This window comes from Corvus moneduloides, chromosome 4, assembly GCF_009650955.1.
Source record: "Corvus moneduloides isolate bCorMon1 chromosome 4, bCorMon1.pri, whole genome shotgun sequence".
Classification (NCBI taxonomy): Eukaryota; Metazoa; Chordata; class Aves; order Passeriformes; family Corvidae; genus Corvus; species Corvus moneduloides.
In genome coordinates this window covers 7,927,069-7,940,678 of record NC_045479.1, presented here as the reverse complement: position 1 = coordinate 7,940,678, position 13,610 = coordinate 7,927,069, and the positions used below count along the sequence as shown (strand labels likewise).

Below are 13,610 nucleotides of genomic sequence, written 5' to 3'. Positions count from 1 at the left end.
CACCTTTCCCTTTTTGTAGTGTGTATTCTGCATTCACCCCAATGTGCTCTTCACTTTTTCTTCAGCTATGTGTACCATAATACACTTTCGCAGAGTCCAAAGTGTTCAGCTACCTGTTGCTCAGAAAAATGTGTCAGGACAGAAGCAGTTGCTGGATTCTTCCTTCTATCTCCAAGCCTTTCAACAAGCCACCACAAGCCAAACCTGTGCAAGTCTGAAAGTGCATTGAAGTGCAGGCCATCATGGTGTACGTGCAGTTCACAGGTTGTAGGGGGAAAGTGAATGGCATGTGATTGTGGTGCAAAACAAGTTTTCAAAATGTCAGGAGGAAGAAGGTCAGTGCAAGCTGTAGCTGAGTACTCTTCAATTTAGATTCAGACATCAGGAGTGTCAGAATGTGATAGTACATCGAGCTGAGAAGGAAAGCTCATAGCAACAGCGTGTTTGCTGTGGTTTTATCCTGGGGTAACCCAAAATGTTGCTGTGTTCCATATGTATCTGAGGCCAAAAATTGTTCCTGTCTCTTTAAGACCCTGCGGCCAGGAAGCTCGGGGGAGGCAGAGGGCTACCGCGGGCACTTTTAAAATCGGTGCTCTCAGGCAGTTCGGCCCTTTTTTCTACGTGCTGTTGGCTTTGCTGGCTGCTTGGTCTTTACTTAAGCAGAGGCTTTTTTCCCTTTTTGGATTCTCTTTTCTTTTTTTTTTTTTGTTTTGTTTCAGTGAGACTGCAGTTAGCAGTTTTGAGCTGTCTTAGGGCGAATTGCACAGCTGCCTGCCTGTTGCCGCAGGTGGCCCCGCTCCAAAGAGCCAGCTCAGCTCGATTGGCCCCCTGCTCCAGGAGAGAACACTAGGGAAGCAGAGGTTCTCCTTTCCTGGCAGTTTTCCCCGGAGGCAGGAGCTCTGCTTCGAAGGTGGCTGTTTCGGTTTGCAACGTAGCCACACATAATGATTGAATTTTGCAATTAGAAACTGTTTCAAAGTGAACTTTGCAAACTCTGCCAACAGCCAGAAAAAAAGCGAGCGAGTTCCTGGGGCCAGGCCGCCCTGTGCCAGTGCCCACAGACTGGCCCTTTCCCCCCCAACTCCACACCCAGGCTGCAGAGCCCGGCAGCAGCAGCAGAGCCCGCAAAAGGCAGGAGGAAGCGGCTGCAGCAGCGCAGACCCCACACAGGCTGGTGAGTTTCCATCTGCCTCTGGAACTGCTCTGTGGGCTCCTGCCTTCCTGGTAGGGGTTGCCACCATCTTGTCTCTTTGTTTCCGTGGGGTTCGTGAGATTTGGCAATTTTATGCCTACCAGTTATTTACTGTTATTTTTTACCTGATGCTGTCGCGCTTGTTAGTAAACTGTTATTTTTTCATTTATGTCTGCTCATATTTAATTCCTTATTGTTGGAAAAGGATTGGTGGAAATCAAGGGGAGGTTACCGATTTCAGAGCGCCCAGCTCTTTAAAATGGCTCAAACCAAGACAGGTTTCTATGTTTCAAGTAGAAGGTTAAGGTAGGAGCTGGGCTTTTGTTCTAGGACCTTTTGTATGGGATCAGCTCCTGGATGTGTAAATGTTTGAAACTTGGATTTGTGAGATCAAAACCCATAACGTTTCATGTAGCTTTAAAAGGAAGGTGCATAGCCTCAGGGTATGTTGTGTAGTTGAAAGGCTTCGAGGAGAAGGGCTAAGCCAGCAACTGGTTTTGTCCTGGCGAATTTTTTTTTTTTTTTTTTTTGCGAAAGTATATTAGGCTCTTCGGACATTGCGAAGCTGACAGTACGTGATGGTATTTAAGTCTGAGAAGCAGTGTGCAGAGCACCATAGTGTGACTGCAGCTTACATGCTGAAAAGACAAGAGGACTGTCACATTACTGTGGTACAAATACAAGTTTCCAAATACAGGAGGGAAGGTGAGAGGAAGATTTTTGTCCTGGGGCACATACCCCCAGCGATTCAGGTGCAGATGAGACATGGCCAGGGGAAGACAAGGCCAGCAAGCCTCCTCTGTCCTGGCCACTTTTATCTGGGAGCAATCCTTGGATGTACTGAATTTTGGAGGTGGAATGCAAATTTAGGCCATTGGCTCCTGGACCAGAATGAGAACTCTTTTCCATAGGAAGGAAAGCATGTAGACCCAGTGTTACAACTGCAGATGAGGCAGCCCAGGGGAAGTCAAGGCCATCCAGACCCATTTGTCCTGGCGTGTTTTGTCAGGGAGCAGTTCTTGGATATATTAAATTTTAGAGGTCCAATCTGAACATCAGCCATCAGCTTTTGGATGTAAAGACAGCTCTTGTCCATAGGAAGGAAAGTACGTAGCCCCACTGTTTCTGGTGCAGATATGAGGTGGCCCACAGGAGGTCAAGGCCAGCCAGACTTGTTTGTCCTGGATGCTTTTGTCTGGGAGCAACCTTGGATGTATTGAATTTTGGAGGTAGATTCTAAATTTCCTCCATGGGCTGCTGGAAAAGAGTGACAGTCCTTTTCCATAGGAAGGAAAGCACATAGCCCCAGTGTTTCAGGTGCAGATGTCTCCACAGGGAGGAAAGCCTTCCACCCCAGTGTCTTGGGGGCTGCAGGGAGGCAGCCCCTGGGAGGCCAAGGCCAGCCAGAGCTGTCAGTCCTGGCAGCTTTCGTCTGAGAGCAATCCTTAGACATCTGCAATTTTAGGAGGCAGAATCCCACTTTTTAGCAGGGGTTCCTGGCTGCAAAGGACAGCTCTCTTCCACAGGAAGGAAAGCCCAGCACCTCAGTGTCTCAAGGCAGCTGAGAGGCTGCCCCCTAAGAGGACATGGCCAGCCAGACCTGTCAGTCCTGGCAGCTTTTGCCTGGGAGCAATGGAAAATGGAGATTCTCCATGAATCGATACCCCTAATAGCATGGAAAAGGCAGGTTTTCCTTTAACTGATATCCTTAAAATTGCAGGTGAAGGGGTATCCTCCCCAGTTTAAATACAGTCAATAATGGAAAAGTAGTTTTTTCCCTTAGTTTAACCCCCTTTTCTCCTCATAATTCCCCTTTTTCTGGGGGCACTGGGGAGAAACTGGTAGAGAATGGGGGTATTGGGGAGGGACTGGGGTCACTGGGGAGGGACTGACAAGAAGAAATGGAAAGGGGAAAGGAGAAAAATCTCCCCTGTGACCCCACACACTGCCCCACCTGCTCTGGTGCTGCCCTTTGCTCATCCCTCAGTACCATTTTTGAGCAATGCTCCATGCCAGGTGCATCCAGATTCTCCCCTACCCCCTGCAAGATGCTCTAACCATTGTTCTTTGAGAGACCGCCCTCACCTGATCCTGAAACCTGAAAGGTTTTCCCCTTTCCCCAGCAGCCCTATGCACAGGTGTGCCCACCAGCAAGCAGCCCCCAGCAGAATCCACCCTCTCCTGATCCTCACTGCTCACCCAGAACTGAGATGGAGTGGAATTTAGTCCTGGATTCCTAACAAACTATTTTAGCAGTTTAATGAGATAGTCTATAAATTCATAGCCATACAAATAAATTTAATTAAAAGTGAGATTGTGTCTATGAGATTTAAAAAATTACCAATATTCTTTTTGTAGAACTGAAACAGCTATTTGTTATTTTTAGGTATTAGTGCAACATTTTAATGAGGTTTGATATGAGATTTTTGTATGTTGCAGATTTACAAATTTGGGGTGTGATTTCCTTATTACCTTTGTGGATTCATTGAGCAGTTAATACCTTATAGACTTGAGATAGCATAATAAGAGAAGTGTAAGAACCTGTGAGGGATTAATGACAAAATAAAACTTGTATGACTTTACAAAAGTATTAATCCAGAGAAGCAATGAAAGAGATTGAGATAGCTTGAATGATAAAGAATATTACAACTTTTTGTGAATTAAGGCACCATTCAGTATTTGAGAACCATTTGCCAACTATATCCAGGAGGACTCTTGTGGTATATAAATGCATAACCCAATAATATCTTTTTAATTAAAAGTGCAGAATCCTTCTGCTGAGATTTTAAACGTTAAAAAAGAACAGCAGCCCATCTGTAGCGACACACTTTTTAGAGTGTGATCTGTAGTTCACAAGACAGAGCTGAAGACATCTGCATAACACCATGCACATGTAAAATCCTTTTGCTACCTGTCAACGTCCTCTGCCTGTGTAATGCAAAACAATGTTCCTGTCTCTCACTAGGCTCAGCAAAACACTTTTTTGGCTGTTAGGTTCCTGATGGGAACAAGGTTTTCTTTCACTTTTAAATTTCTCGAAATAAATTTAATATTTTTTACTGTATTTCAGCCAATTCTAACTATGTGTGACTATATAAAGGACTCCAAGCATGCAGAGACATTGTGCTCATTCTTTCTGTGTGCCAGGAAGGAGTACCTGGGGTGTTTGTGGCCTTCTTGTCCCTGCCCTGCAACATCTGAATAGAGCATCAGGCTTCCAATGGCTTTGCTAAACTGGGGAGCTCAGCTCAGTGAATGGTCAGTAGGATGACAGGAGCATCCCTTCTCCTGGTTTGCAGTGGGGAGTGGAACAGGTCTGGTGCCAAGGAAACTGCCTCCTTCTGAGAAGCATGGGTGTGATGATTTAGTTGTTACTGAGCTCAAATTTGATGTCATGATCTGAAAGAAAGGCTAATTTTTACACTTTTAAGTATCTCAGGGTAGAATTTTTATATGAAATAAGGCTGGAAAAATTAGGTCTTTTTCATGCAAAAGCTGATTATATTGATATTCTGTAGAGCTGCTGTGCCATGTAAGCTATCACTTCATCGTGCACGTAATACAAATTCACTTGACTGTGTATGCTTTACAGAGGTCTTATCACTGTGACTTTTAATCTTTCATATTTATGGCATTGTGAAAAAGCAACAATGATGTCTAAATCTGTGTAAAAATTATCAAACCATAGAGTGTAGGAAGTCAGATGAATTTCCCCTGTATATATTTTGCATAGCTGTTTTATGTATTACACACAGTGCACAACTTATCAGAACTGCTTGCTCACATGCTGTAGCCATTTACGCTACAGCTAATTAATGTAGGCTATGACTGCACTTCCCTTGAGTTGTTTGGTTAAGAGCTCTCTAGAAAAAAATAAATAAAGTAAAATCTTTTATAGCATCAACAATATTTTTTCCCGTACATAGGTCCAATGTTTACATTTCATGCTGCTAAGTTAGATCTTTATCTTTTTTTATCTGTAAGAAGGAAAATAAGGTAAGTGCAAAAATGTGTGACAAGTGGTCATAAATACAAATGTGTTGACCTCCTTAAAAAATGCGACACATGCCTAAAAGCTTCCATAAAACAGTGGTCCTGAATCTTCCCAACAGCAAAGTGTCTGTAACTTCAGACCCTTCTGTGGTAAGCTGCAACTGGGAGGCTTCATTTGGGAAGCCCTACAAAGGTGAAAGCACTAAGTCTATGTTTACATGGGGAGATAAAGCCTTACGTGTTGTCCGTGTATATACACTGTATTTAACAATGTATCTGTGATAGAACCCCTGATCCTCAAAGCAAGCCCTTATTCTGAAGAATAAGAAATTGGAAGTTGTGTGAGAAATTGTTTTCAGAAGAAAATATCCGTCACTTGGCTGCTGGTAAGATCTGACACCTAAAAAGGCAGCTGAGCAGCGATGGGTATGGGATTCAAGGTTAACAGAGCACAGACCTCTGTCAGGCTTCAGAGAAAAACTGAAAAATGAAGAGCAACCAGACAGTTCTTTTCTGATAATAGTAGATTCCTGTGACATGGAACTTCCAAAAACATGAGAATTGGCAATTTATTATGCTATGCTGCAGCTCACATAGAATTACAGGGACCTGACACAAATTTCAGATGGTAGTGATGGATCCAACTTGCTTTTCTTTTTACCTTTACTGCTGAGAAAAGTTAGCGATACCAAAAATTGTTCCTCCCGCCAAGGAGGTAAGTTATTCTTTCTTGTATTTCTACCCATAATAATTCCCCAGATTGTAGAGGTGCAGATCCTCTTATGGAGGTACTGGTTATATAAGCTGTGCCTGGGCCCATCTGCATTTCGCTATCTATGAACCTGTAAAATCTACCAGGTTATGTGTTTAACTTCTGCTAATAAACTTACCTGTGCAGAGTTCCAGGGAATTCCATCAGTCTTCTGAATAGTATTTCATTGTGACACAGCTTTGTTGTTTGTTGAGGTCTTTGCCAAGATTCATTAACAGTAGTGCATGCTGGAGATTTATTTGGCTGTGGCATAAATTCCTAGTGCAAACCGATTCTTCACCAGTCTCTTCCTGAAGTGCTGATGGTGATTCAGGATGACAGCCTTCCCTTCTGTCCTTCCCCACAGATCTGGATCTTATAGAAGCCAATGATGTAAAGCGTGCACAGTAATCCCACTCTGCCAGACCAGCTCCACCTGTGAAATACTTGGGGCAAAGAGAGATGGAGTACACAGAGGCCAGGAAACTGATACTAGACAGCAAGAGCCCTGAAGCAAAGCAGGAGAAACCCATTCTAGAGAGACCAACAAAGATTTCCCAACTGGAAGACAACAGACAGCCCAATAATGTGACTAGACAGGCTGGATGATCCAAAGGGTCTTTTTCAACCTGAATGATTCTGTTCTCTTCTTTGTATCTCTCTGGTTTTGCCCTTTAAGCAACTGACATTGAAAGGCAGACTGAGGGTCAGAGTTTCATAATTTTAATATTGCATTTCTAGGATTCTCCTTTCAATTTGCGAGCTTGAGAAGTGCAAGACAAAGCCAATTTGTGTCAGCTTCTGCCTCCCAAACCTTGTAAGTTGTAGCTGTTATACCTGAGAGAATACTGAATGACTGTTTGTCCTCAACTGGTTTTCAACGTTTGATTCATCTGTGTAGGGTAGAAACAGTTTTATCTTCTCTGTTTAACATGCAAATAAGTGCCTACATGTGTGCATCCTATGGAAGGAAATCCAAGAGGAAGGTGGGGGTTGTATATGAAAATAGAGAACACTGCTTTTTTTGTACTTTTTTTTTTTTTTTTTTGCAGAGTGCTGTGTGTTAATGGAAACAGTAAGAAAAATTGCTGCCTGGGAGAGACAGCAATTAACTACCACACAAACAACCTTCTGATATCAAATTGCTAAGTCCATCTACACTCAAAATACAAAGACTGAGGACTACACAAGGAAGATGAATAACTTATTTTCTGGCTCATATTTTTCATGCAAGTAACGTGTCTGCCCAGCAAAGCCACAAGAACACCAAAAGCACTGGGGACAAACAAACTGGAGATGCTGTGGCCTTATGTGTTAGAATAAGAAACTTCCCTAACAGAACAGAAAGTCTGCTTCCCAAAATAGTTGGAGTTTGTTAACAGGCCAAAACTTGTGCCCATACCACAGCCTTCCATGTGCCTCAATGAGCATGTAAAAATTATCTATTCATCTCTGAGAAACTGATGACACTCTTGCTAAAATTAATTTAGTATCTTAAAAATGTATCTACAATGTAAGCTCCATCTGTGCTCACAGGGTGTTCTGATCCTTTCACTTTTGTTTCTTTAGCAATTATGTCAGTAGCTTATGTAGAAAAATAACATAACAAATAGTTAACTAGCCAAGCCACAAACATTATCTCTTTCTGCTTCATAATAAGAGCTAATTCCAGCAGTAGTTACTAATTTTCACTCAACTTACTGATTCTTTTTATGGATTTTCCTTTTTGTTTTTCTGTAAATGCTGCCTGCTTCACCTGCTGGAATCAAAGAAGGGTAGGCAGCATCATATGGCATGTCAGATTATTAAAGCCTTCAAGCAATCTTGAAAAAAATTAACGATAAAAACCCCCATCATTTTACAAAACCTGTGTTCTTCTCAAGCAACTTAAAAAATAAAAGTAGTAGCTGAAATGTCAATTAAAAAAAATTCCTAAATTTTGGGATTAATGATGTCACTCTTGGTGAAAATTTACCAAAACCAGAAGAATTTATACAAAAGGAACAAATTGTAATGTACATTTACAATTCACAAATTTCAGTGTTTCCTGCTGAAATTGAACTTCTGGAATGGTGTGTAACAACTTTTTACCTGTACAGTAATGAGAGAGAGTGGAAACTAAGAATATTGTGCTGAAAAGAAATTTAAAAGTGGAGAAGGAAATTCTTGTCTAAAAGGTAGGGGGTTACGTGTGTGAGAATGTGCCTATCAGAGAAGAAATGATATGTAGAATCTGGTAAAAGACTATGGGAAATTACCATACAGCTATGATCTCCAAAAAATAATCTCAGCCCACCTAAACAAATTTGATATGTCATCACTGAAAATAATTTTTTGTGAACTGTTTATTAATATATGCTGCAGCCACGTACATATATATATTTTTTATTTATATATATATATATACACACACATACATATTATATATATGTATATGTTATAAAATTGACTTTTGTTCACGGGTCTCTTCTGAAAAGCTACTGAGGTATGAAGTGTCAAACATGTCCCTCTGCAATTACCTGAATAAGACACTTTAAAAACTGCTAGGATTGAGTTCTGAATAAGCAGCTGCTGCTTGAAATCCACACTAATACAAAAACACTTAAACTTGCTTTATGCAGTTATTCATGTGTTAGGATTAGGTAACGTTGATCCTTGATTTTCCTGTGGGAATTGACAGTTCTATTTGTTGGAAGATGCACTGGAGAAGTCTTTTATCAGATATTCTCAAACCAAGCCAGTACCAAATTTGGTGTTCTTATGGGTGATATGAGGTAACGATAACTCCAAGAAATCATCGTCTTTTACTGAAGAAATGTGCTGTGACTACAGAGACATAAGAGAGTCCCACCTTTTACATGTAGTAAATGTAATGCTTTACCTGGTAAATTTCATTGGAAAAATTACTCCAATGGCAGTTTAGTCTTAATGTAATTACTGTAACTTGCATGAGTGTGGAGGATGCACAAGGTCTAGTGGTTGGAACATGAGACCAGACAGTGCCTCATCCTGCTTGTTATGTGAACCTGTGAAGTTGTTTTAACAACCTTTACAATTTAGGTATCCCTGCCAAGTGAGAGTAAGGCTGTTTATGTACAGCTAAACAAAAGTACTGACTTGCTGTAGAAAACCTGTGCTGAGTGTATTGCCTTACCTGTCTCTTGTTTTCCCCCATTCTTGCAGCACAATGAAATCTTCCAGAAAGGAACAAAATTTACATTGCTAATTTCAGTGATTAATGCTTTTATACACATACACATGCTCACACACACACACACAGAGGAATTCTTATAAAGTATAATTCTCATAGTTGTTATCATCTCAACTCACATGTAATCTTCTGAAGCTCAATATAAGGCTGTTTTAAAATGTGATACAGAAATGTTTCAAAGGAAAAGAACAAATTTCAGCCTGAGTACCACTGGAGGAAGAAAAGGAGGTAAAGGGTCATACTCTGCTTTTCTGTTGAGACAGAATAGAAATGGAAATATATCAAGGAAGTAAAGTTCAAGAAAAAGAGGTGGCAGCATATGGCACTTGGCAGAGGCTCTTGCCCCTGTCCAGCGGGATTCAGAAGCCAAGCAGATGGTAACTTCAGCAGAGGCCACCAGGGCAACAAGGATGAGGTGTGGTGCTGGCTCTGCCTTGCTCGGCCTAGTGGGTCTACAGACTTTTTATGCTGTGAATTCTTGTACTTTATATTGTTTCAACATTTTTGTCACACTATGAGAGATGTGCTGAGTAACACTGGAAACTCTGGGATTGAAACAAAGCAGGCAATGACATCTAAGCAAAAAGGCAGTATGGAGCACCATGAGAATCTGAGGCACATGCACCTGAGTCAGCATTCTGCATCCCACATCACCAGTAAGACCAGGAGGATGATGAGACGGGACTGCTAAGCAAGTAAAACTTCTAATAAGAAATCATCAAAGCAAAGTTTCTTATCTCCCTTACAATTTTTTTTTCACATCAGGTGCAGCCAGAGGATATATTTACATAGTTCTTTTGCATTCCAAGTAGCCTGAAAACACAAACATTAATAGCTGCACTGATATTCTGCAAGTTCATTATATACAGCATCAAAGAACTGCAAAAGGTTTTTAAACAAATCTGATGTTTGGTTGGTTGTATAGTATTATTTGTGCAAATTGAATGGTTGGGAGAGAAGCATTCATGGAGGAACATTGATTTTACACATATGTGCTTCACATTCCTTTAGATCCATTAGGCATTTCTTGCACGAAGAAAATCTAAACCTTGCATGTTATGGTGGAGATACTGAGCATGTCCTTCCACAGTGGAAGGCTCTATTTTGCTGTCATCCTTCTATTATTTTAAAATAAGCATATATAACTAGCTCTAATAGTTGCATGTGTATCCCATGGGCTTGGATGATATTCAACATGCTCTTTAATGAATACTCGATTTTTTTGCGATGATTGTGTTGGATGGATACAGGCTTCTGCTTTTGTCAGTGGAGTTTTATGAAAGGAAATTAGATTTTACTAATACGATGGTCAAGCACGTACAAGTGATAAAGTTTTTATTTTCTGCTCTCTGATGTTTACATGCAAGAATCTCGGAAGTGTGAATAACAAGAATATTTTATACATGCTTGCAGCCACCTGGAAAAATACTTCATCCTGATATCTCAGGTTTCAAAATAGATTTTTTCCATTATTATCAGTTTTACAGGTCATGTTGGTAACTAAAATATCAAACTGAAACACTGCCAACACATTTGAAAATATATATATATCTTTTTTTAATGATGGCTATTCTGGTACCTTAGCTCTATATCAGTTTTGTATGGAAAGAGGGATATAAAAATTGAATGGTGGGATAATGCCATTTGACATTTACAGTGATATTTTACCTATTTCTCTCAGTCATAGAAGCTGAAATGGGGAGTAATTTTTAATGTATAATCTTAAAAACATTGCTAGAGTGGACACAAATGTCAAATCCTAGAATCATCCCTACACATTATCCCCTTTTGGATGGAAAAAGAAAATAAAAAAGAAAATAAAAAAGGAATTGAAAATTGACACTATATGTGGTAGTAGAATCAAAACTAGTTCCTGTGGGCTGTTAAGAACATAAAAAAAGAACAATGTGCACAATTGGAGAGAACTTATAGCAGATTTAATGATAAACTGAAATTAGATTTGAAAATAGTAATCATAAAGGCAGCTACTCTTTTCTGTTTCAAATGCTGAAGCAGTGTGTCATGCAGGAAGGAATGCTGTGTATCTGGGGAAGGCAGACATTAAAAATAATCTGATCCTACTACTATCAAGTAGGATCAGTTCCCAAGGAGAGAAGAAGCTCATCTACCAATTTCTGAACTTTTAAAAAACAGAATAAAAAATAAGCATTATAAAAGTGACTCTGATGGAGGTCTGAAGTGGGGTTTAAGAATTAAAGTACTCATCTTTGCAGTGTTGTGTAATAAGAACCATAGGTCATTTCAGACCCCACTTCTTTAAATTTCACCTATGCAGTACTGTGGAAACCTATGTTGCAATACTGAACAGTTGTGTAAGTATGTTAATACTGGTAATGCAATTAAATTCTGAGGGAAAACATAAGCTACCTGAACACTAAAAGTTTTTCCACAATACAGGAACCATATATAGGAATCTAGTATAGAAAGTGGTAGAAGTCTCCACTAGGAAAACTAGGAAGTAGAAGGACATCCTCAGGCCCTGACCATTTCCAGCTTCTGTGAGTTTAAACCAAGGTTGCAAAGAACATCTACCATTTTAGCTCCTAGTGCCATCTTTTGCTTCTAATCAGGACACTGACAACTCCAACAACGTTCGCATTTGTAGTGTAACAGTTAGGAGACCAAAAGACGGCAATTGCTGATAGAAAATTTTCTGTGCTATAGAATCCCAGACTGGTTTGGGTTGAAAGGACCATAAAGCTCATCCAGTCCACCTACTGCCATGGGCAGGGACACCAACTAGACCAGGTTGCTCCAAGCCCTGTCCAACCTGGCCTGAAACACTTCCAATTTACACTTCTTTTGCAATTCTTAGTAAGGCTCTTGCTAAGTTAAAGGTGAAATTTGTAAATATCTTAGTCTTCTGTGTTTGTACAATCTCAAAGGTCTGTGACTATGGCAAGAAAACCCTGTTTCAGCAATTAATAGCTGTTTGTAATATAATATTATTTAACCACTGATCCTTGATAAGCATTAAGCTTGTTTTGGTGGAAAAGTCTAAATAATAGAGATTGTTTCTTTAATAAAATGGATAGAAATAACACTTTTATTTACCACCACCACATTTTTTGTAAAGGAAATGCTATTTCATATTTATGTAAATGAAATGTTATTTTTTCTAAAAAAAAAATTATTTTTCCAAAACCGAAAAGGTCTCAAAGAAATGACTGGGTAATCTAACTTAAATTTGTCTGCGTGGTGTTAGGACTCTTCATCAGTATTGTCAAGATGTTAAATAATTTGAAGTTTTATTAATGGTGATTATTGCATTTTAATGTCTTCTCAGGATGTATATAAGTTTTATGTTGTCACAAGCAAGGTTTTGGGATGTTTCTATTTTCTTTATGGTTACCACAGCAGATGGAAAAGGTTCCTCCCTGAACTGAGTTTTGGAGCTCACACAGGATTTCATATGACTATGAAATCAGATCTGTTACTGTACCAAAGGAAGAGGATGTAGTAATAACAAGCAATGTGTAAAGCATGATTGTGCAGAAGAAGGGGATGACAGAGTTGCTGAGGTGGCAGCTGGAAAGTTTTCTCCAGCTGTAGGTGAAGAAGGCAAGGCATAAGTGGTTAAACTGACAGAACAGAAGAGAAGATTTCATGTCCAGGAAACAAATAAAGGGTTTAGTAAATTATTTGATTCCAACTGTTACAATCCACTTTAATCACAGAGGACCAAGTGAGCTGTCTGTGGTTGATGAATCCTGAGTTTTGAAATATTCCCCAAAACATGGTTAAAACTAAACAAGGTTAAATTTTGATATCAAAAAATTATTATTTTTTTTTTATTTAACAGTAAAAGAGGCAAAGAGAAAGAGAAAAAAAGAAAGAAAGAAATAGAAAAAAGAGGTGGCGGGGGAAGGGAGAGTGACAGAGACAGATTAAAGAGAAACATATCATCACTCTGTGAGTCCCAATGTCTCGTTGCTTTGCTTCATCTGGTCTTCTTAGTGGTGAGGGTCCCCCTCTAAAAAGTATAGAATCAAATGGATTAATATACATTTGAGCAGGTGGGAATGCCTAGGTGCCTCCCCTGGGGAGGGCAAGTTTGACACTGCGTCTTGCAAGGCTCTGGGTCAGTTGCATCATTCTGCATCATGTGCAGTGCTCTGGTGCAGGCCCTGGAGACCCCTTTGATGGGCCATGACACATCTTCTGCTGCCCCTCATGTGGTTGTCCCATAAATGTGGCTTTCCTGGGGTGGGAGGCCCTGCAGCTGGGTCAGTCTGAGCAACGGAGGATGGGTGTTCACTGCCTCTGATCAGAGGCTATGCCACACACCCAAAACCTCTCCTCCCCACTTTGATGTGGGGGTCTGTGCAAGCCTGGCAGTGGATAAGCCTGTTGCTATAGCCTCCATTTCAAAGGTACTGGGCTTAATCCTCCTGTGGAAGTATTCTTCTTCCCTATTCCAGACCTGAGAATAGTGCCACTTT

The 13,610-nt window shown here is 40.3% G+C and overlaps 1 long non-coding RNA gene across 1 annotated transcript; it reads left to right on the top strand.

Annotated features, from left to right (window-relative positions):
• The first annotated feature begins 544 nt into the window (after positions 1-544).
• Positions 545-10,495, top strand: LOC116443441. The gene is made up of 2 exons (XR_004239898.1): positions 545-1,174; positions 6,304-10,495. It is a non-coding gene; the product is annotated as an uncharacterized LOC116443441 (long non-coding RNA).
• The last annotated feature ends 3,115 nt before the right edge of the window (positions 10,496-13,610 follow it).